Below are 23966 nucleotides of genomic sequence, written 5' to 3' on the forward strand. Positions count from 1 at the left end.
GTTCAGTGTGCATTTGAAGTTTATCTTAGTGTGTAATGCAGTCTAAGGGTAGGTTTCCACACAAGGAAATTTCCGTTTGCTCTCATTGAGACTGAATGGAGACGAAATCCGCCCTGATTGGGCGAGATGAGAGCAAATCACCAAGGGTAGCAAAACAATGTTGACTACAGTTTAACTTTATTGAAATGAAGACCACTGGAGAACCAATCATGGTCTCTCTGACCAACATGGCAGAGGTTATAAACGCTCTATCATGGACATTTATATGTGATTTAAAATGTTTCTACACAAACACTGGTACTTTTTTTCAACACAAATTGTGATTTATATGACAAACAAACTTAGTCAGGGCACATAAACCACTAAATAGACCACTGTATGTTGCTGTTTGTTTGTCAGCTTCATTTGTTCTGCCAAAACATGCACGACAGACAGAGACACACACAGACAGACAGAGCCAAAGTGACAATAAATCTTAAGTTATAAAGACACTATGAGGCCCACACAAATACACACACTCACTTATTTCAGAATGAGCAGAACATTTCCTTAGCACAAATTGCTAGTTACTTCCAGGTGGAATAAGCACTGTTGATGAAGCGATCGCAACCATGGTTTTTATGCGTAACGTTACTTATGTACAACTCACATCAGGTGTTAAAACCAACTGTACCAAAAAAAAAAGAAAAGTGGACCACTATTTAACTTGACTAGGAGGTGTTTTCACAGGTTATGAAACTCTCAATTAAATTCTAATGCTAATAGATGGTAACGCAGCGCGGACAGACAGCAGTCGAAGTTCTGGTGGTATGTACTGTATATCTATTAAAGCAGTATGCGTTAATATTGCTGGTAGTTGCTTATTATTATTATTAATATTATTATTATTATGTGTTGATTACATTGTAATGTGAACTTCCTTCGCAAATGCCTTTTTACGTGCTTGGCAATAAACTAGAACTTTGAAATCCGCAGCAACAGTATTGTTGACACAGTATTGTTGACACAGTGTTATCTGTCTGTTTGGATCTGTCCATTTGTTTCTGTCTGTTAGTCAGAGTAGTTTAAAAAATGTTAATCTCATACTTGTGGATCTTGGACCAGAGCAGTACAATAATTTAAGGACAAAAAGATCCTGGTGGTTACATCATAGCTTTAAGGCGGCTCAGCAGCAAGCATCAGTCAGAAAAGAGTAATGAAAAGAGAAGAAAATGGATTTCATCAACGCTGCCAGTGTGCCAGATGAGACCAAACAGTTTAAGCTGCACAAAAGAGCAGATGAATAGCCTTTCTCTTGCTTGTAAAGAGCCTGGGGCATGATTGAGCTTATTTGGTAGAAGATAACTTAAAACACTGTATTTTAGCTCTGCTTCTCTTTGGCTTTCACTTTGTCTGCCCCCTCATCTCTCACTCCTCCCTTTCTCTTTCTATTGACATTACTGGCCATCCAGGGTAAGTTATGATACCTGCCCACATAGTGACAATGACTGCTCATACAGTTAAATACACCATGCAATGGGACATTCACCACCACACATTGATATGCTACCTGCCCTGCTTGAAATGCACAGCTGGCAAAGTGGTGATTTCTTGCCTTAGTGGTAAAACTGCAAGTCCAGCACTTTCTTAAGCAGTATTTATATTTGAGTAAAAGGAATCGGAAGCAGTGACGGTAGAGCCGCATCACTTAAATTTGATAAAGCTCCGGTATGGTTCTTGGCTGACCCCATCAGAAATGCTCATGGCTGCAGAAATAAGTGTTAGTGCAGGTTGTTTGACAAAGACAAAAACAGGACCGGGGCAGGCGGTGTGTATGCGAGGCTGATGGACCATACTGTAGTGGGATAGGAAGGTGTGTTCATCAGAGGGGATTATTGGCCCATGATGCTCAAGGCTGGAAATGACCTGGCAGGAGCCCAGGCTCTACATAGTGTATAGAGTGCTGCTGAGTGGACACTTTCGCAGTGTGGTGAGCCCCAACCATTAGATGATTGCCTCTGAGGTTTTGTTAAGAGAGTGAGACTTGTTATGTTGTCCCCTGCATGGTCATAATGATGAGGTCTTTGATCTACCACAGCATCCTTCGATCTGCATACAACTTTGCATGTTTTCTGGCCAATGCAGGAATAAATACCAATGTTATGCTGTTGTCTCAGATAAGACGCCTTCAGGTGATAAATGAAATTGTAACATTTATTTCTCTATAAAATCAGAGAAAAGAGTTTACATTCTAAAAACGAGTGAGTGCACCGCCAATGACAGGTTGTTAGCTCTGCAGAGACGTGGGGATTGGCTCTATCAAATAGCAAGTTAGTAGCAATCTTTGGCTCTCCATCAACTAAAAAATAGTCATTTTGCTCCACAGACAGCCTCTGGGCTGTACATCATCATTTCATTTGAATATCAGCAATCTTTTGAATTTCCTTATTCCACCTGGAAGTAACTAGCAATTTGTGCTAAGGAAATGTTCTGCTCATTCTGAAATAAGTGCGTGTGTGTATTTGTGTGGGCCTCCTTGTGTCTTTATAACTTAAGATTTATTGTCACTTTGTGTGTGTGTGTGTCTGTGTGTGCGTGTGTGTGTGTTTCTGTCGTGCGTGTTTTGTCAGAACAAATGAAGCTGACAAACAAACAGGCCCTATAAATTATAGTGTTCCAGCCGTCTTTTGTTCATCTTTCTTTGGCAACAAATCTTTAGTGGATGCAATTGAAATCAAAGTTACGAGAATCAAAAATGTACATCTATAGTATGACTAACCGTTATGCTCAGTTCTGGTGCTTGTATTCCGCTTCAGCCTTTGTCTTAGCCCGTCAAGGAATTTAAAAGGGGAAAACGGCAAAGGGAGACCTTTGTGAACGGAAGAATGCTAAGCAGAGTTCTGTATGTTAAACAATGTTGGCTCTGGTCCTTCAGAGTTAAATTAGTTTCTGTCAGTAAAAGCCACTTATTCAAATGAAGCACTTACAGTATATCATATTTTTCAGTTGTCCTACTTTAGACAAGGTGGCATCAAAGGACTTCAGGTTGAGGAAGGAAGAGAAAGTAACTCACTCTTGGGTTGAGTTATACTGCATAAGACACTTTATGGATTACTGACATTTAGGATGTGCTGCTTTTGCATTATTAGCCACATTAGCAACAAGGCTGTGGGGAATTAAAAACCAGGGCCGCTTATTTTAAAATTTCTGGGTTATCGTGGATTGTGAGAGCCATTATCGTCTATCAATAACACGTTGAACATCATATCACTCAGGCCTTGTTCAAAATACTGGGTTTATATATAACTGCAATGATAAAAAACAAATAACAGAACAGCTAAAATAGAAAAACAATCGTGGAAAACTGACCATATCAGGGCAAACTGTTACATGGTTGATTGTAGACATTTATTAAGTAGGGTCCTTAAGAGAGGGTCCAACGATGTATTTCAGTTTTAGGTCATGTCGCAAGAGATTTCAATGAGGCTGCTGCACTAGGACTAAAAGCAGAGTTCAGTTCTGGCTCGTGTTACCTGAAGAACCAGTCTGGCGCTAGTTAAAAGAGGACCAGGGTTCCAATGCAACAAAGATGTATTACATGATGGAGAATTCTCCAACCTGGAGTCTCATTGATAAAACTGAATAGGATCCTTACTAGTAGTGTACGTACGTCTAAAAGCCAAACATGGCGTACGCCATAAAACATTCAGATTTATAAAACCGTGCGCACGCACATCTGTGAGCACTGTTCCCTTTATGAATCACAGATTACCCACAAGTGTGTGTGTGTACATTAATCAGCCTCTTATCCTGCCCTCTACATGCCCATTTTTCCACCAGAAATAATCAGTGCAAAGCACCTTGTGAATGCTGGTAAGTAGGGCTGCACGATTATGGCAAACATGAAGATCTCAATTATTTTGATCAAAATTTTGATCACGATTATTCCCATGATTATTTGTTTATTTTAACCAAAACTAATTGTATCGTCACATAGGCTATTTATAACTGCGAGAGGGAGTGTGGTGGACGCTATTCACAGAGAAACTGCTGACTCATTATAAACGGGTCCAGCACGGGTTGAACGGCGTGTATCGTCACTGCGCTGCACGGTTCTGGCGCGTCGCCCTCTCTGTTGGACCCAAATGCAGCACAGAGATCCAAGAGTGCAGCTTCATGGAATTTAAATCGTCACATTAGCCAGTCATCGTCGTGGTCCCTGACGTCTCTTTCTCTCCTGATTCCTCCATTTGGGGTTAGTCCTCCTGCAGTGCCATCATGCAGCATTTGTGATTGTTAACACCTTGCCAAAAGCACAGAATCAACTATATGTCTCCCCCCCTCCCCCCACCCAGTGAAACAAGTGGAAGATGAAAGTGTAAAAGGCCAACACACTTTTCTTCATGCAGGTTTTGTCACCAACAGTATTAAAGTTTGGGCCGATAACAAGGACATTAAGTGTAACGATTGTGCGAGAGCTTAACGGCTGTATTTTCAGACTTTGACATTTGATTATATATGCAGACATTTAGTTATTTACACTGTGTTCTGCCGTTGTCTAACGGTACGATATTTGACGCTATCATGTATTCAATGGAGCGTGGAGGACCGCACATTCTCCCGTCAAGTTTGCTTTTTATATATCACAACCTTTTGTTTGAGAAGTGGTGTACGCACATTTTCAGCCCTGTTTTGTGCGTACGCCACATTTATAAATAAGACCCCGGGGCTTTAAAGATCTACAGATACCAGTGATTTGTTATGAGAGACCAACCAACCATATCATAGAGGACAGTGGTCAGTAAGTATTGTAGCTACAACAGTAATTGACCTCATGGCTAAGGTCAACGGAATCTAAGGGCCCAAGTGCGGAGTGATGAATAAATATCAGCAGTTTACCTGTGGGTTTTCATTTGACTCTGTTTTGGTTGACTGTTTCAGGATATTTATCGGGGTTTGGAATGTTGTCAATCTACTTTTGGCAGCCAACATTTTCAGAGTAATCTGCCCTTAATGTGTGCCATTACCTTTTGTTGACTTTGGCTGACTTTGTTGGATTTGGTGACAGTCGGCTGTAATATTTTCCAATAATTTAATTTTCTTATCTGGAATACTGTTTCAAGTTTCAAATGGCTGATGATTGCTGATAGGCTTTGCTGCAAAACCTGCAATGGATGATTATGCAATGCAAGTCAAGCAACATGCAACACAATGTGGACACTTTGGAAATGATATACAAATTGAACTTCCTTTATCCTTTTGATCACCAGTTACTCCTAAATCCCTCAAAAAAGATTGGTCCTTATTTTATTTATTTATTTTTTACACGCACAAAAGTGGGAAAAGTGTTGCAGTGTAAACTTAATTGTCAGTATAGACAATCTGTACACAACATATCAGTTGCTGTAGAGAATTGCTTTTCTTAGCAAAGTAAGTAGTGAGCAGACCCATTTCTTTTTATTGATCCAAAAGAAGATGAGTCTCATGACCTCAGCTCTGAAGTCTTGATGAAAACCTATTGAGTTTTGTTGAAGTGATGGTGAGTCTCTATGCGTCAATGGCTTTCTGTTTCTCAGAACATTCTGTAAAAACTAGTCTATACATCCCTGGACCTTGGGTGCTATACAAGGCCAAACAAACAAGTGTAGCAACTGCTCCTTTCGGAAGCAGGTGGGAAGGTTGAGACAGTTGAGCAACAACTTGCTGAAACTGTCTATTCAAATCGATTTACTTAAGTGAAGAGAAGGAACACGTCCTCCTTTTGGTCCAGGTGCACTAAGCTCAACCCACATATTTCACTCATATTTCTTTATATCTGGAAAATTGGTTGATTTTGAGCAACTAAAATCCCCCAAAGGCTTCCTGTTCTTTTTGAAAATGTCTTTTCTATATTAAGGAAGGTACACATTATAATTAAAACAAAAACAAGATGCTCTGGAATCAATAGAAGGCCTTTTGATAGAGAATTCATTTTTATAAAGTCTTTTATTGCTTATTTCTTTGTAGTTGTTTCTTAATTAGTATAACTTTCCTACTTAGTATAACTTTCATGCTTATTATTATTATATGCACATTTAACAATACCATGTTTCTTTCAAGCCGTGTCTGTGTTTCTTCAGTCGCTGCTGCCTAAACAAAAAGCAATAAATGTCCCGCTGTTTGCATATCACAGAAGATAACAAGAGCCTTAGATCTGAGGTACATGCCAGCCCAGGGTCTCTGGCGTAGGCATTAGACCCCTCCTTACATCAACACCTGTGAATCTTCTGTGTGTGTTTGAATAAAGGGACAGAGCTGCAGAGAAATTGTTGAAGTTTCCACTAGAGCTGCGCTGCGGAAAGGCTGCTCTCGTGGTAGCTTCCCTTTTGCAACTGTCAATTAACTGCTCATTTGCCTTCTGAGTCTCGTTTTCTTGCTTGACCGTCATTATTTAGTAAGGTAAAGTGTTATGAACCTGACACCTTTCCTTTTCATTATTTTAATTGTTTTTATGTAAAGCACTTTGAATTGCCCTGTTGCTGAAATGCGCTCTACAAATGAAGAGATAATTTATAGAAGATAATGATAGATTTTCTATGGGAAGAGACTCTGTCTTATTGTATAGGCTTGTTTGGTTAGCCCGGCGGACATCTGACATCGGAAGGGGTCTTTGAAAGCAGCCAGAGGTTTCTGATGGTTTGACCATGGCCCCGGGCTCACTGAGGTCACATGAGGCCCCCTGTATAGAAAGAAAAGCTGTCGGTATATAAAACTTGCTTTTCCTCATCAACATGATTCTCTTTGAAACCCCTGCTGCCTTCACTGTATTAAAATGTCTGCAACACAGCTGTGGTTCAGCTTGAGTTGGAAGGTCGTTGCCCTTACAGCAGTTTTCCATCACAGCCCAAGAAGCATAATCGTACTACACTGTACGACTTGAAGCTTAACAGCATGCTGTTGTATTAGTCACTCTCGAGAATAACATCATGCTTTCTTTAAAGAAATATTCTGATTCTTTTTTTAAATTTTTTTACTACTTTACTGAAACCTTTGATTACTAAAAGGTTTGCTTGGCTCCGCAACATTGTACGAAGGAAAGTGAAATGTTTTTTTGTATGCAAACTACAGTGTAGTAAAATAAATCCCCTTAAATTAAATAAATTGTTATACAAACAACTTTAATATTTCTTACCTTTTTTGGGGGGGGCAAACAACCCAAATCAATATAGTCCCCCAAAATTGGCATGAATAATAATTAGGGGTGTCACGATTCTCCAAATCTTTGATTACTTTTTTTTAATGTTAAGGTCACGGTTTAATTTGATTCTTGATTTTTACGTTTTAGATTTTTTTAAAGCACAGGTTGCTATGCAATTTTTAGTCCAGACTTTTATGCAACATATCTGACCTTTTGATTTAAACGTACCACTACATTGTCCTATGATAAACATTTATTAACAACATAATGCAACAATACTATATCTTCAGTCAATTGGAAACTTATCAAATTGTCAAATTATTGCAAATTGTCAACGTACAAAAACAAATTGCCAAGACAGACGCTTGTGGCACGCGTGTCACGCAGGCAATGTGGTGGAAGGTAATGAGGTGGATGTTCTAGCAGGTCGATGGGTAGGTAACAAAGGAGGGAGTTGGCCGTTGATATGGATTCCAAGGGCTTTTGGCCAAAAGGGGAGTATGGTTAGGGGCTGAAGCTCACCGAGAGAATGCCAAGAGTGTGCAAAGCAGTAATGAGAGCAAAGGCTGGCTACTTTGAAGAAACTAGAATATAAGAATTGTTTTCACTTATTTCACACTTTTTTGTTAAGTACATAATTCCATGTGTGTTCATTCATAGTTTTGATGCCTTTGGTGATAATCTACAATGTAAATAGTCATGAAATTAAAGGAAATGCATTGAATGAGAAGGTGGTTCCAAACCTTTGGCCTGTACTGCACATCCTTGAGTTGCATTTCGTTGCATCCACAATTATGAGAAGTGTGTGTGTCCGTCGGGTAGTAAAATACAAGATTTTCCTTTTGGTTATCTGGTTTGTAAAGTGAGATTGAAAAAATAACCCTCAGGCAATCTGTTTCTTTTAAGTTTTTCTTTTATCAGTCTGTCAGATGCCTTAATATTACCAAGTTGTATCAGACAAAGTCCCCATCGGTTCATGTTTTGGAAGTGTTATTTGTGGTTTGGATAGTTGCAAAGAGGCCGCGCTGTGTTGTGATGTTCCCTAACTGCCAGCTGGAAGACCTCATCACATCAAGTCTGAGAAGAGAGATGCTTTTCTTGCTGAAGAGGGTTATAACTCCCAAAGGTAGACAGCATATTTATAGGGTCATATGGTTTTGCTGCTATTATAAATCTCAGCTCCCAAGATGAAGTGCATCCTCACAGTGAGGCGATAACCCACAATAGATTATGTGGATGTATTTGCTGCTGTGAGGAATCGTGAGCCGAGATGATATTAGAGATGGTTTCGGTTTCGCCCCCGATACTGCCTAAAACGCTGGTATCGGAAAAGTACTGGAGGTCATGCACCAACCAAAGAAAAAGAGAGAAAATCTACGTTAATGTAGAATTTTTTTGTATGTTCTTTTCAGTATCGGGATGCAAAAAAGGGTATCAGACCGTCTCTAGATGATATTTGAGTGATTTGTGGCCGTTCTATCAAACTGTAGAAAATATTACCCAGTTTGCAAAGTTTACATAATATGCAAAGAAATGTGGACAAACATGTGCAGCATAAAAGTTTGAGTGAGGCATTGTGATAATCTCAGACTCTTTTTGGAGAACTTGCCAAAAGGGGAAAAAGTACATGAGTCAAAATAAACTGTTCGTGGAAGTTTGTAAATAAGTCCCAAAATAATGCCAAACCGATAGCTCTCTTGACATTGACCATGGCCAAACCTCTGTGAGGAGGGGGATATTTTCATCTTGAGAATTGCTCTGGACCATGAGATCCTCGGGCATCGAGGAGGACCAGGGACTTAGAATATTTCTGTTGATGAATTGAAAAATAGGTCTGGTCCCATTAAAAGCTACTGACAGCTGAGAAATGGATGGTCAGCATGTGCTGAATGCCAGATTGTAAGACATGCAGCAAAGTTTCCAAACTCAGCTCCCACTGGAAAGTCATTTCAGGTGCTTCTGCTTGCCAATAATCAAACAGATATTTCAACACTTCTGTTTCGGATCATTGATCACTTCTGTGATTTATGCCTCATCCCAAGAGTGAGGGGTGAGGAAAAGTGCTTGCGACATCATAAAGTTATTCTTTTTCACCAATTCATGAGTTGCTCAGGCATTGATATTTGCTCAAATAAATCAATGCATGTCCCATTTGTGGACATCATCAGTAGTGTAACCCAATAAAAACAAATATCAGCTGTGTTTTCGGATTTGAAACTGTGAGCTAGGGCTGTAATCAACCCAAAAAAACCTTGATCGACTAAAGTCATGAAATTTTCACTAAAAATCGACTGGGGCGGGAAAAAAAACAGTTGGATTAATTAACTGTACTATCCCGCGGTACTTGTCCTTGTAGGCTATTTGCAGTATATCAAATCGTTTTTGACCTAATTATTTTGCACTGAAATGCCACTCGTCTGTCGGCCCTGACAGCGCTGCATCAGCGCGCTGTGGATGTCGTCGCACGGTGGAGGTGTGGTGTGGCGTGCTGGCGCAGTATATTAACAAGTTTTTAAAACCTCAGCCCTCCAAAACAGCAATGGGCCTCATGACTGTAAATGAAACACTCACAATTAAATACATATACAGCAAACCAGTTAAACAAGGCTTTCTAGTTCTTTCTTCAATCTGTCCCCAGTGGGTTGGGCTAATCCAAAAAAAGTGAAAACAAGGGGGGTGTTCTATAGACAGACTGTTACCTGTGAAACAGGGATGCTCTGAAAACACCCCCCTTAGTCGAGCCTGAACGTATCGACCAATAAATCAGCTAGTCGACTGGGAGATTACAGCCCTACTGTGAGCGCAGCACATATTTACAAAAAGCTCCGATTCTTCCTTGTTGGGAACACATGGTTACTGTTAGTGCTTGAAATATAGCAGAAATGAACAATGAAAAATATGTTTGAATATGTATGTTTTATTTATTCAAGCCCAAGTGCATCCGCTGTGTGTGTGGTCTGTTCATGGGTAGAGTCTGTATGTACTACTCATCCTGAAAATAAATGGTATGATTCCTAACCACTTGTGACACAGCAGCTTATCCTTTTCACACAAAGACGTGTGACATTTAAAGCAGTTTAAAGCATGAATACGTAATTATTAAATAGCTACAGTGGAAAGCAGAGTCAAAGAAAAGCATAGTATACTTTTTGCATTCAAATACATTGAATCACTGCTTGTAAATGTCACCTCATATTCCTTTTATTAAGGAAAAACAGGATTTGATTATGCCCCTAAAGTTATTTGTGAGCTCCTAAATTTGTATGGTCTGCATTTTGATTTAACATAAGAATTGATTTGGTAACAACCAACCAATCGGACCTTTTTCACACTGGACTCAATTTAATTTTTAAAGGCTGATACACTTGGAGATCTCTGTAGTCAGACCTGAAAAGCCTTGTTTATTGGAAACACTGATTGACAGTATGTCTATTATACTGTAGCTTTTTAAAAGGCCCTTTGGGCAATTGATGCAGACAAAACAATTAACGTAATTTGCCTGACAGGCACCTGATGAGGAGTAGGACGCGGGTTTCAGAAAATTTTGTTTCCATTCCTCCCTCTTTGTTGTGCTGTTCTCTCTCTATAAGATGCACCACGCCACATTCTAGTCTTTTCTGTTCTCTGTTTCCGCCATTTGGCAGTGCTTATGAAGCTATTTTCTTAATTATCATTGAAAAGGTGCCGTTCAATTTGAGCTCAGGTAATGGATCGATGCCCTGGATGATAGTGATGAGAAATGACTAATTTCAAGGAACATTGGTTTTTGGAGAGCCGGCAGCATGAGCTTGAATAACCGGGAATTATTTTTCATTAACAGTGTGTTTAGTGATGAATTTTTGAGTGAAAAGGATCAATCACGTATGGCTTCCTTTTTAAACTTTGTGGAAAAAATATTGTAATGATATGAATAAAGGAGACTTTCCAATTGATTAATACGACAGGAAATAAAATTGGCCCAGTCTCAGTTTGACCCACCAGACAAAGACAAATATTCTAAATTCAATTGTTGAAAGTCAAAAATTAAGTTACCTGAAAACAGAGCGCCGTTTTTAGTTTACTAATGTTAGCCACTGACTGTTAATACCATCCAGCAATTGGACTGTACTGTAGGGCCAGTGATTTAACGTCACCGCTCAATTTACACACAGTTTAACAACAAAACACTGAATGAACATAACTAGCTTTGTTTTTCATGTTGGTTTTGAGCGGTGTGCATCCCCACTAACCTGGGAAACGGTTTTAAAACAATAGCTAGCTAACGTATAGCGTGTCGGAGGAATACAGCGTCTCCTGCCGCGGGGAGGCAGAGGGACTGCAGCGTTCGCTAAAGTTAGCTTTTTGTCTCATCTGCAGTCTGATAAACAGTAAATTCATCAAATGCAGTGTCCACAATGCTAATTCCAATAAACTGTAGCTGTCATATTTCACCCGCGTGAGTGAGGACTTCATGTTGCGGCTTTTGTTGCCGTTTGTCACTTTAAGTGACAAGTAGTACTCGCTCTCTTTTCTTGGTTGCCATGACTCTGAGAGCGATGACGTCCTGTAGTCTATCCTGCTCGGGGAGACAGAAAGGATGACGGTTTGCTTGAGTTCGGTAGAACAGACGGCGCTGCAGAGTCGTGTAATTACGACTTTATGACTGTTCATAAACAGCCAAAGGAGCAGCGGTGGTGTACATAGCGGAAACCCCGTTGTGCTTCTGCCCTTTGTTCTGGTCTGGTCTCGTATTATCGTTAACGGATGTAACACTTGTGGCATGCTCAGCGGATAACGTTGAAGTACGGATTTGATTTGCTGGTGTATTTTGCAGACGGTAATGTTATGAGTATTATAAGTTAGCAGTACACTTAATTAACCAGACACACGGAGTCAGATGAAAACTGCCATCTGTGCTCGGTCAGCTCTGACAAGTCTGCATTGTAAAGCGCGGTGGAGGAATAAGCTCCAGGAATGGTTCTGCCTTTTTTTTATGGATGAACGTTTTGAATTGAGATATTTCTAAGACACACACACACACACACACACACACACACACACAGAGGTGTCCTGCTTTATTAGATAGATGTGTCACCCATCTCCATTGTGTGTGTGTATAGTGAATACTAGGCCTTAATTACACAGTAGGCCCTTTTTATTTTTTTATATTTTTTGAGTCATTTCTAATGCACAGTGCCTTGCAAACTTATTCAAAACAAATATTCTAAGAAAAAGGACTGTAAGATTGTTTGTACACACAAACTTAATCTGTCACTCATTTGCCTTTCAGAAATTGGTCAAAAGGAATCGGAGCAAGTTAACTTAATTGCTACCTTCAACATGTACCAGGGTCTCATATTCTACACCAATCTGTGGTAATAGTTGTAATTTCAGTGTCAGTGTGAGCCAGCCATAATTGCTTCCAGAAAGCATCCATTGTGGTTGACTGGACTTACCAGACATGGCAGCTGCTGCACTGCGGCTTGTTTGGGGTTTTCCTCTTCTTAGTAACTGTTAGCCAATGGGATCGTAATCTCAGTGTCTTTGGCCTTGATTCATCAGAGGAGGCACTTATCTTACCACCCTCAACTTTCAACAGTTTTAAGACAATCATAAACATGGTTTTGTAGAATTTAGGCTGTTTTTATCTGATGCTGTCCACACCAAGAAGTACATTTTACAGAGATACTTTACAACACCCTTTAAACCTCTCTGCCTGCTGCTAAAATGATAAAATAAACAACCCTCAAGGGGATATATCAGCTCGGTTTCCCTAAGGAGCAAGATATACTGAAATAGCATCCGGTCCCAAACTACGGAAATTCTTAAGCTTGTTAAGCATCTGTGTTCATGTTTATGAAACTGAGCTCAACGAGGCTGAGAAATCAGAAATGCACCGTTCTGCCTTAACGCAGCAAGTACAACAAGCACTGTCGCTTTCTCTGTGCGACGTGCCCAGCTTCACGTCACAGAGGAATCAATCGTTGAGCTTTAAAAGATGCTCTTTGGCTGATCTGTGTCTAGAATCGATCTCTCCATGTATAAACGTTGCTTTAGAGTGGGAAGATTACACTTAAACCCCTGTGGACAAAACGGATAACCTTTATTTGACCTCAGATGCTCTCTGCCTCACTATAATGTTTCTTCAGCATGATGCCTAAAGCGATAAGCTCTCCACTGCACAAACCTGTTTAACCCTTAACCCAAAAACATTTTAGGAGTCTCTCAGAAGTAGGGGTGTCACAATTCTCCAAATCCTCGATTTGATTACATTTTCGATTCTAAGGTCACGGTTTGATTTGATTCTCAATTTTAACATTTTTTTTTTAAATCACAGGTTGCTATGCAGTTTTTAGACTAGACTTTTATGCAATATAATATCTGACCCTCGATTGCAATGTACCACTACATTATCAAATTTAGAATATTTATTAACAATATCATGTAACAATAATATATCTTCAGTCAATTAGAAACTTTTCTAATTTTTTCAAGTAAGTTTAAAAAAAAAAAATTACCAACATGCCAAGGCAGACCCTTGTAGCACAACTGTCTTGGCAGCTTAGCAGACTAGGCAACTCTAGATTCTACTAACTTGTTGCTATCTCTAATATCTCGACTTTAAGCTGCTCTGTTTATGCTACAAAATGTGCATGCAGGCTGAAATTTAACCATGCGGTTTTGTTGGGATTAAGCGTTAAGCAGAAGGACATTTGCTAGCTGCTAGGCTAATGTGCAATGGTAAACAAGTTCTGTTGATGGGTCTCCTGCATTTTGACTGGCTGTAATGTCATTTTAAAAGGACATTTTTAAGTGTTCAGGCTGGTAAGCTGATGTACCACCCCCCCCCCCCCCCCCCCCCCCCCAAAAAAAAAAAAAAAAAAAAGATCTGCCGAAAATATAGAAGTGTCTTTAGCCATGTAAAGTCTCTGGGAAGTCTTTCTGGGTCAGAGGGGTGCAGTTTCACCGTTGGCCACTAAGCCCATGGTTGCATTGAGACATGGTGCTGTTCCTGGGGGCTTAGGTTACTGCTTGAAAAGCCGACCAGACAGGACGTGGCAGTATCGACAATTTCAAAATTTGAGATTGTGACTGGATTTAAAATTTAAATCATGACATCCTTACTCAGGAGCAATTTCTTCTTTATTAATACACGGGGGATTAAACTTCAAAGCGCCCCTGGTTAAAAACCTACCGTGTGATCTTAAAGATCTATTTCACCTGCAGAGGGTGTGCACAGAGGCCCTTACATTTCTTCAAATTTTGGGGGAATGTGTTTACATGCACCACTGCAGTCCATGGCCCTGGGGCATCTGACTTGCCCTGAGGATAATCCAAGCATGTACATGGACAGTCTGGTATGCACAAGGCCATATAAACAGCTTCTGTTCTCATTTGTGGCTTCCTGTCCCTCCTGATCTTCCTCATGAGTCGCTGCTTCTGCTGTGAAAAGCTTCCCATGTGAAAACTGACTTGCTTGCCAAAAAATCACATTTGTTTTTAGGTGGAAACAAATGGTGGGGCAAAAACAACTTTGGATAAAATTATCAATTTTTGCAATTTGACATAACGCGGTATTTTACATTTTTTAACAAACTTAAAGGTTCAATTCAACTCAACATGATTCCCTAGTTTGTATTTGCTGTCAATTTGCGTGGGTATGTTTTTCCTGCCGATGGTTGAGATCCCGACAGCCTGTTCTTAACAGGTACCATCCCCTCTGAATAACACACGCAGTAAGCAAAAAAACATCTTCTCTGACAAGATATCAGCCATTTATAACATAACAATATCCCGTGGCTAGTGTTCAAATCTCAAACTTTTCTTCATAAGCAGACTTTCACACTAACTGAAATTTGTTTTATTTTGTAAGCCTTTCCAAAACCAAAAACACAACAGCCAAAGGTTAACTAATTAAAATGTGTTTATCTGCTCTGATGTAAGCTGCAATCATTAGTATGTCCATCTTACCAGCTTACAGTAGTAACAAAGTGTTACTTCCAAGGCCAAGGAGCCCATAATTAACTAGGTAACATTTGTGTTACAGGTTAGTTTAAAAAAAAGTAAAAAGTACATCCACTATGTGTAAGCTGGTCCAGTCTGTGTCAGGTCAGTTTAGGTCCGCTAACAGCTCTGTCCTGCTCTTTATTGGATTTATAGAATGTTATACTCCAGTAGAGCTGCAGCTATTAATCAAGCAATCGGATAAGACATGTTTGCTTCATTAAAGAGCAATAGTAATAACACAAAAAGAAGAATATAAATAGCAATCGCAATTGCATACAATATTACTATCTATCATACCTAAACACATTTAATGCATTTAATTGCCTTATTACCTTCTGGGGTTTAAAAAAAGCCTTCTTTTACCAAGGACATGTCTCTGTAGCTGACGTCTGCTCTCCTTCTGGGAAAGTAGTTGTCTCCTAGCGGCTGGGAGTGAAGCAGCGGCATCATGGGGTGAGCTAATTCTGGTCACATCTGTTGTCTGATAAACTGTAAGTGAATCAAATTCAGTGCCCCATATCACTATTTTCCATGCTACAGTAACTGGAGCTGTCAGATTTCATGGAGGCAGACCTTTAGTTAGTGGCTGTAGCAACTCAAGTTCATCCAGTGCAAGACCGAGCACCCAGGGTCACTGCGGGCCAGTGACAGTGCAAGGTCCAATCTGTGCAATCTGATCTGACGGGGAGTCGAGTTGGCCAGTGGTAAGTGCGTTGTGAGCCAGTAGTAATCAACACAGTGCACTTTATATAGTTAATGAAGGCTATTTTTTAGTAATCCAGTTTCCCGAACTGTTTCAGCCCCACACTTCATCAATCCGAATGAACATCACCAGAGATAGCTTTTTCATTTGCCAAACACATTGATTAGTCCTCATCCTAAAAGCCTTCTCTGTTGTAAAGTTTAAAGTGAAAAATTACTGGATGAAATGATGTAAGCTTGGCAGCCAAACAGGGCTATGTTGGAACAAAATAACAGTCTAGTCCAATTTCTTCTTATCATACTTTGTTTTTCTTCTACACGGGCCATCATCTGGTGAGGATGCTTTCCTCTCCATTTTGAAGTCAGCTGGAAACATTAAAAACTTTGGAATGGCGCTAACATTAACTTATGCTACAGCTAGTTGTATGTCTGCCAGCCACATTTGTCATTTTGGCTGGCAAATTTGAAATGAAGAGTCTGCTTTTTTTTCTTCTAATGTGAAATTAAACACCTTTTGTTAAAACAATTACTAAAAATGTTGAGTGGTTAATCTGCCACTGTTATTGCTGTAAACTGCATATGTGCCATGCTAGAATGTAAAGCTTGACAGGCAAAGCAACAGTAACTTACAGTGCCAGGGTTAAGTGAGTCCTCAATTTTATCAGGTAAACAAATAAAAAGAAAGCATTGTGCTAAAATGGCTTATAACTGATCTAGAAAGCAGGACAGACTAATTAATTCAATAAAGCCGGTTACAACTTCTAAACCCTTTTTCATTGAGGAATGGCTGATTTAAAAAGTGGGAAAACAGCGCTAACTATTGCGCTTCATTTCACTCAAAAAGACGGCAGAACAACAGGAAAAGTATTGTAAAGTTTTGTGGATCAAAGTGAAATAGGCCATTCAGAGTTGACCATCACTAACTCCCTGCTGAAATTACCCTTTGAGCACCGACACTAGCTGTGTGAAATCAGGACAAAGAACAGCAGGAGGATTTTTGTTTTCTTGTCTCTACTCTGGTCAAATAATGTAAGGTCAAAGAGGGCCCCGGGTGTACATCAGGAGTGATTAACGTTGGCCATAAAACCACACAAATCTGCAGGGTTAGCTATAGAGAATGCGACACTAACCCTTCAGATCCATGTTGCAGCAGTCAGGAAGGAAAACTGTTTGGTTTTGGATCTTTAACATTCACCACTGTACGTGTATGAGGGCTGCACAACATTGGAAAAAAATTACAATGAAATATTTTCCCCCCAAAATATAGATATTGCAATATTTCGAGCCATCAATAAAGTATAAAGTAGATCATTACCATTCCATGATATTAGATTAGATAATACTTTATTTATCCCTTAGATTCCCTTGTTATAGCAGCATTTTCTACAATAAAAGCAAAACAAACACACAAAACAGGCAAATAGACAAAGAGCAGAGGGTAGCCTAAATGTAAAGTGGTGTTATATATATATATATATATATATATATATATATATATATATATATATATATATATATATATAAATAATGTCACTAATAAACAAGCTTTATTACAAGTGACAAAAAGGTCACTTAATATTTTATTCCAAAATTAGAACATATTTTAGTAAACAGAAAAGCAGAACAAATTTTTAAATAAAACAGCAGCTCTACACCAAACCCTGATTGGTTTATAAAAAATAACTGAAAATATATTTTTTTATGAAAACAAGTTATAAGCATGTTCACAATCTTTTGTTTTTAAGTATACTTTTCTTAGCCGAAGTGCCAAATAAAACAGTGTTGGCCATCATCACAATCATGGCTAAACAAATGAAATTAACAAAATGAAATAAAAATTCAATAAATGTTGTATTAAATCTCCTAAACAGAGTATTACTTGGCATTATGTATCCTGAATGCTTTGCTTACTCAATATTTTTAGCTAAGAACACAAGTCTATTTGCAGGCTTGAGACTGGTTCGTTGGCAAGTGATGATGTTGCCACTCGCAAAAAATGAAAAGTCTCTCTGATGGCGAGCTTGTCGCAGGATTACACAGGTATTTGCGGGCAAGTCAGGCAAGTTGAGGAAAGCTTTGTATGTGTACTTTCCACCATGCAAGTGGATCCTCTCCTTTGTCCATTGGAGGTGTTAGCATGTAGTTGTTTAACTCTGCTTCCACAGCATCCTTTAGGGTCAGAGAGGAATCACCCTTTGCTACAGTTTCACTCTGTTTAAAGAAGCTTCCCAAGGACTTCTTTGCTTTCTTTGCCTTGGGTGCACTGGTAATGTTTGGCTCTACGTCAGCGCTGCAGCTTGCAGCAAGATGCCAAATCTAGCAGGTTCTGAGTATCATCATCTTCAGATTTATCATTCAGGTAGTCCAGCATCTTCTTCTTTATAATCTTGCTCAGGTCTGTGTCTTCCTCTTGCATGTCCAGTAGTGAAGTGTTGAAGAGCTGAAGAACTGGCTTTACAAAGAGACACTGATGTATTAATTCCCTGAAAATGCATCAGTGAAATCCAGCATTGGTCCCAGTGGCTTGCTTACAGATTCCAAGACATCTATATCTTGCCAGTTTGGAATTAGATGCCGCACCTTCTTGTCTGCTGACAAGACCTGAGTTAAAGCCTGCTGCTGCTCTAATATCCTGCTGATCATCATCTGCTTGGAACCCTATCTTGTTTGGCATTCTGAGATGAGACTATGTGATGGTAGATTGAGTTCCTTATGGACTTTTGCCAGGACATCTCTGGCCTTCCAGCTGTTAGACAAGTGGCTCACCAGCTTCTTGCAGACTCCTACAGCATGATCAATAGGGCCATCCTTTTTCAGTGCTTTTTCTAAGAGGAGAAAACTAATCAAACAGTGCAAACTTTAATTATTGAATCACACTGCTTTATTTACAATAAATGTGCTCAAAACTACTTTCCACTGATTTAATAGGTTGTTTTAAATCAAATGTTTAGTTTCTGTATTTTTCTACTTTCGTTTTAAATTTCTACACACATGCAACACATTCAAGCTTTGTTAGGTTATTAGGTTAAAAAGCTGAGTAAAAATCTATACTGTTATTTCTTTCTGTCGTTCAGAACCTTTCTGGTAAGGTGTCACACTGCCAAAGGCATCGCTACTAGTTTTTTTGTTTTAGTTGGCATCCAGATTTTACTTTGTATTCGTCGAAGAGAGCTTTGTGGCGTCGTAAGTGACCAGATAAATTGGTGGTGTTTCCCTGTATTCTGGCCACAACTTTATAACCCTCCAGACAAAATATCTGTTGTTGGTCAACATCCTCCTTTTTGTAGCCGGAATAGTGCCAGATGGCTGATTTTAACTTTCTTTTTGGTACAAAATCTTCCTCTCTTTGCGACGGATCCTCTTCCTCGCAGATTTTTAGCTTCAGGACTGCTAGAGAAGGTTGGCTGTGAGCAGCGGCCCAACAGCCAATCACAGCGAAGCGATAGTTCCACCAAACAAACCAATACAACAAACTCGTGCTACCCTTCTTCACATTGCTTGTTCTGGCGATGTGACTATCGCGCATGTGCACATCGCAATGTCGATGATAAAACACAATATCGTTCAGCCCTAATGTGTGTCATGTCTTCCACTTTCTGTATACAACATTACTGTGTTGCAATGAAAATAGAGAGGAGAGTCCAGTGCTTTTTGGTGCGCAGCCAAGCGTCAGCGTAAAAATGGTCACGGTTTAGAAAATGCCAAAGGATGACACACGATTTAATGACAATTGCTTTGATTTACAACACATATCTGGTTAACCTGGGTGGGTTTGGCTAGTTAATGTTAGTGGCATTTTAAGAACACTTAAAAAAGTAAATTTTAATCTTTCATCTTTATTAAAACAAATCTCACTTTATTGCTTTATGGGCTTCCACAAAGCTGAGTTGGAATTCATATCAGACCATACTCTCCCATCAAGTCAAGAATCTTAAATTTAAAACAACGTTTAAAACAACTTGAATTCCAACTCTGACTTGTTGAGAGTCTTGGAGGAAGTGTTTCCCAACGCTGTTGCATGAGTCTTTGATGGAGCTGAGGCAGGCTGAATGAAGCATGATGTCTTCTATGATGGCACTCACCCTGTTGTCACTTAAAGCTGCCCGCCCTATTTATGCAGAACTTTAAGCCTTAATATAATTGAAACAAGTGAATTATAAAACAATCCCCCCCTACTTGAGAAGAAGGTGGGTGATGCAGAGGAGGAGTTGGGTGGGGAGGGCCAGGCAGATCAGGGGCATGTTCACCCCTGACAAAGTGTTGCAACACGTTTATTTAAACTGAAGTGTGTGGTTGTGGGTGTTTGTGTTTGTGGGTGTGTGAGGGTGTGCGCGCGCGGGTGCAGCCTTTTTATTACATAAACGTCTGCTGATTGGGTATCGCCCATAACACAGCTACTAAACAAAAGACGCGCGCTCAAAAGAGAAAATAACTGAAATAAATAAAGAGAATACATGAAGCCCATTGCATTTTGGGTAGGGCGGTGTTATGGTAAATACCACAAATTGTTCATTTACAAATGTGATTCCATTTAATTTTTTATTTAAATGTGACATTTTCATCTAAAATATATTGAAAACGTCTGTTTTAAAATTGGGAGGAGACCTCGGGGAAGACCCAGGACTAGGTAGAGGGGTCATGTCTCCAACCTGGCCTGGGAATGCCTCGGGATCCCCCAGTCGGAGCTGGTTGATGTGGCTCGGGAAAGGGACGTTTGGGGTCCCCTACTGGAGCTGCTGCCCCCGTGACCCGATACCGGATAAGCAGATGAAGATGGATGGATGTTTAAAATTGTAAAACAGCCTTCAGTTTATCTAATGTGTTTTATTATTATTTTTAAACAACATAATTTTTTCAGTCATCTAATTTTTGGGCCAATATGGTAGTACTTTACTTAAACAAAACTTCTGATTTCTTCTTCCCCCACTGTTTAGAAAATATTACTGAACTTCCCGCATTTATTTTCCTCATTAAGTCCAGTGAAGCAGGACCAGTCAAACACTTATCAACATCATTTTTTGTGGCGATCAGTATGGAGTACTGATCATTTGCCTTTTCTCCGTTCTTTTATGAGCGTGAAATGTTGATACTTTAAAAACAAATAAGGCTTAGCTCGGTTTGCCCGCTAACAGTGCAAAACAAATGGTTGTGTATTATTTATTATTTGTTATAATATCTCTGATCAGTAAGTCACTGTCTCAACAGTGTACATTTCTCAGTCTAGCACAGAATGGGGTCTCTTTATCTGCTACGCTGGAATGCGTTTATCGTGTCTGCAGCTTATACCCCTGGTAGCAAACTATCTAAAAAAACTAACAAACACAAGTTTGCACATTCTGCATATTGTGTTGTTGTTGTCATGTTGCTCTTCACAACTTCTTCAAGAGAAGATGATGGTATGTGGATATGTAAAATGCAAATTATATTTGGAGTTTGTTTCCACAAATAATATACTGAGCAAGAATGTGCCTCAAGATTTTTGGCACTCAGTGAACAGGATGTTTCCACAGCTGTCTTAATTCACTTGTCTTTACCATCTTGTACGACTCCCATTATCCATCGCAATATTTATATGAACAGTTAACACTGGTATGGTAGATGCAGTTCATGTTGTGAAGAATAGATGTTTTTACAGGAATATTAAAATGCTATTTATGTAGCTTTTATCGATCAGTGTGATGAGAATATAAAACAGAATAGAATCAGTTTGACAAATCAATCCCAAATGGTCCACTTTATAGTTTCTAACCATATCACACTGTTGTCATCGGTGGATAGAGTTTGCTTTTTTTTATTGGAGATGGATCTGTAGACCTGCAAGCTCATTGGCTGTTGTGATTTAATTTAATAAGCACCACTAGGACTCGCACACACTGCCATGGCTAAATTTAACTTTGAACTTGAGTTGGAATCATTTTGTCAACCCTTCTATTTCCTAGGTCGAGGATGAATATTAATGCTTGTGATATAGATTATCTGTATTACATGGGTAACTAAGTGGAAGTGTCGGGAGACATGGTTAAAGACCCTTCGGGGGGCTAAATATGTAGACTATGGACATTGCTCTAGACAAGTGGTTCCCAAAACTTTTCACATCAGGGACCCCTAAACTGACCCACATTTGATAAGAGTTTGTCCCAGGGGCCCCCTTCTGATAGAACTTTAGCTTTCAGATGTTTTGTTATTTTTTGAGTGCATGAAACCTAGACTGAAATAGTGGTACATTCTTTCATTGTGGCACTTAAAGATGGAATAATAGTGAAAATAAATAACTCCCCTTTGTGCTGATGACCCCCTGGAACTCCCTCAAGGTCCCCTGGGAGTCCTGTGACCCCACTTTGGGAACCACTGTTCTGGACAAGATGCCATAATATACTAAAGTAGAAATTTTAGTTCCATGTAGAATATTTCATTTTTATATGAACTTATTTGTGAGGTTGTAGTAGGGTTTACTTTATCTATCTCTTGCTCTTGTTCTGTTGTGTACATTCTTGGCTAATTAGTGTAGTTTTATTTGCCAGTGTTAACCTTTAAAGTACATTACAATCCAGAGCAATGTTATGTTTTGTTACATATTGAGTGATATTGTTGTAAATTAAATTCCCCTTTGTAAATAATGTTTTTGTATATGGAAAAGGATTTTTAATAATGGTTGTCAAAGAGACAGAGTGGGAAATTATTACGCAACTCCAAAAAATACATTGCATTTCTCTTTAACAACACACACATCCAGTCGATATTGGAAAAAGATCAAACATTTGAAGTAGTAACTTAGTGGGTTGAAGGGTGCTCTTAAGATAAAATGATGCAAGCCTAATAGTTTTCTTGGATTGCTAAGAGTAGTGGGTCATCCAAGACCATCAGAGGCAAAGTTTTAACTTGGCGTGCAGTCAGTGAAGCTTGTCAGCGATTTAGACTATTAGTCTATTATATACCGTGTAAAGTACTCACAGAAAAAACTACAATGTTTACCACCGATTAAAGGGAGATTTCACACACAGGACCATTTCTAAACAAAACAGCAAGCTGATTTTCAGTAATTTTTTTTTCTTATTGTTAGGTTTATGTGTGGCCAAACATAACACGGACAATAATGCTAATGTAAAAGCTAATGACACAGAGCTGTACATAATTCATTTGAAACAGACAAATTATATTCTGTCGCCAACACTATACTTTGAGCTATTTTTTATAAGTTATTTGGTGCACAAATAAAATTTAGCAAACCTAGAAAGAATGTATATTAGAAAACTAGTAGTAAAAAAATCTAAAAATCACAGTGGTGGTGTGAAAAATGTACATTGTCAAATGTTGTGCATAATGTCTTTGCAAGCCAAACTATCCCTGCTTATAAGAGATTGCAATTTCAAAAGAGGGCGAAGATAGTGCGTGAACAGTGTGTCACAGAGCGGTAACACAAGGTAACATCAATGTCTGCATGCAGTCTCTCAGCATTTTACACAACCACAGCATGTTATTCTGGAAAAAAAAAACTGTTGGTAAACTTAGCTGCTGGCGGAGACAAAGCAGCCCCTTTCTCTTAACCAGTGCCTCCTGCATATGGATACTTAACATGCATGCGAATGATTTCATCAGAACATGCTGATGTCTTCATTCTTCTAAACTTTACACTGAACAGCCTTCAGAAAATGTGCACTGCAGAACACAATATTGGAATAGCCTTGCTGTAAGCTTTATACTGTAGCATGTACCAGGGCTTAATGCAAAGCTTTTTTTTAAATGCAGTGTTAAAAGCGAGAGCGGCAGGATGGATGGCCATGAGAAGGGACCCCCTCACCCCACAATCCCACAGCACCTCCCACAGTGTCTCTCGGGGGACCTGGTCATACGCCTTCTCCAGATCCACAAAACAAATGTAGACAGCTTGGGCATACTCCCAGGATCCTTGGAGAGTAAAGATCTGATTTTTTTCACAACCAGGACGGAATCCGCATTGTTCCTCTTCAACCCAAGGTTTGACTATCGGCCGAATTGTTCCAAATACCTTGGTGTAGACTTTACCAGGAAGGCTGAGAAGTTTGATACCCCTATAATTGGCACACACCCTCTGGTCTTCTCATTTTGAAGAGGGGAACCACCCCCCAGGTCTGCCATACCATCG

The 23966-nt window shown here is 39.4% G+C and overlaps 1 long non-coding RNA gene across 1 annotated transcript; it reads left to right on the forward strand.

Moving 5' to 3' along the window:
- Positions 1 to 273: 273 nt before the first annotated feature.
- LOC117951481 lies at positions 274 to 15195 on the forward strand. Its single transcript, XR_004658193.1, has 3 exons — positions 274 to 380; positions 3569 to 3570; positions 15183 to 15195. It is a non-coding gene; the product is annotated as an uncharacterized LOC117951481 (long non-coding RNA).
- Positions 15196 to 23966: the final 8771 nt, after the last annotated feature.

The sequence above is a fragment of the Etheostoma cragini genome, chromosome 10 (genome assembly GCF_013103735.1).
Source record: "Etheostoma cragini isolate CJK2018 chromosome 10, CSU_Ecrag_1.0, whole genome shotgun sequence".
In the NCBI taxonomy this organism is placed as follows: domain Eukaryota; kingdom Metazoa; phylum Chordata; class Actinopteri; order Perciformes; family Percidae; genus Etheostoma; species Etheostoma cragini.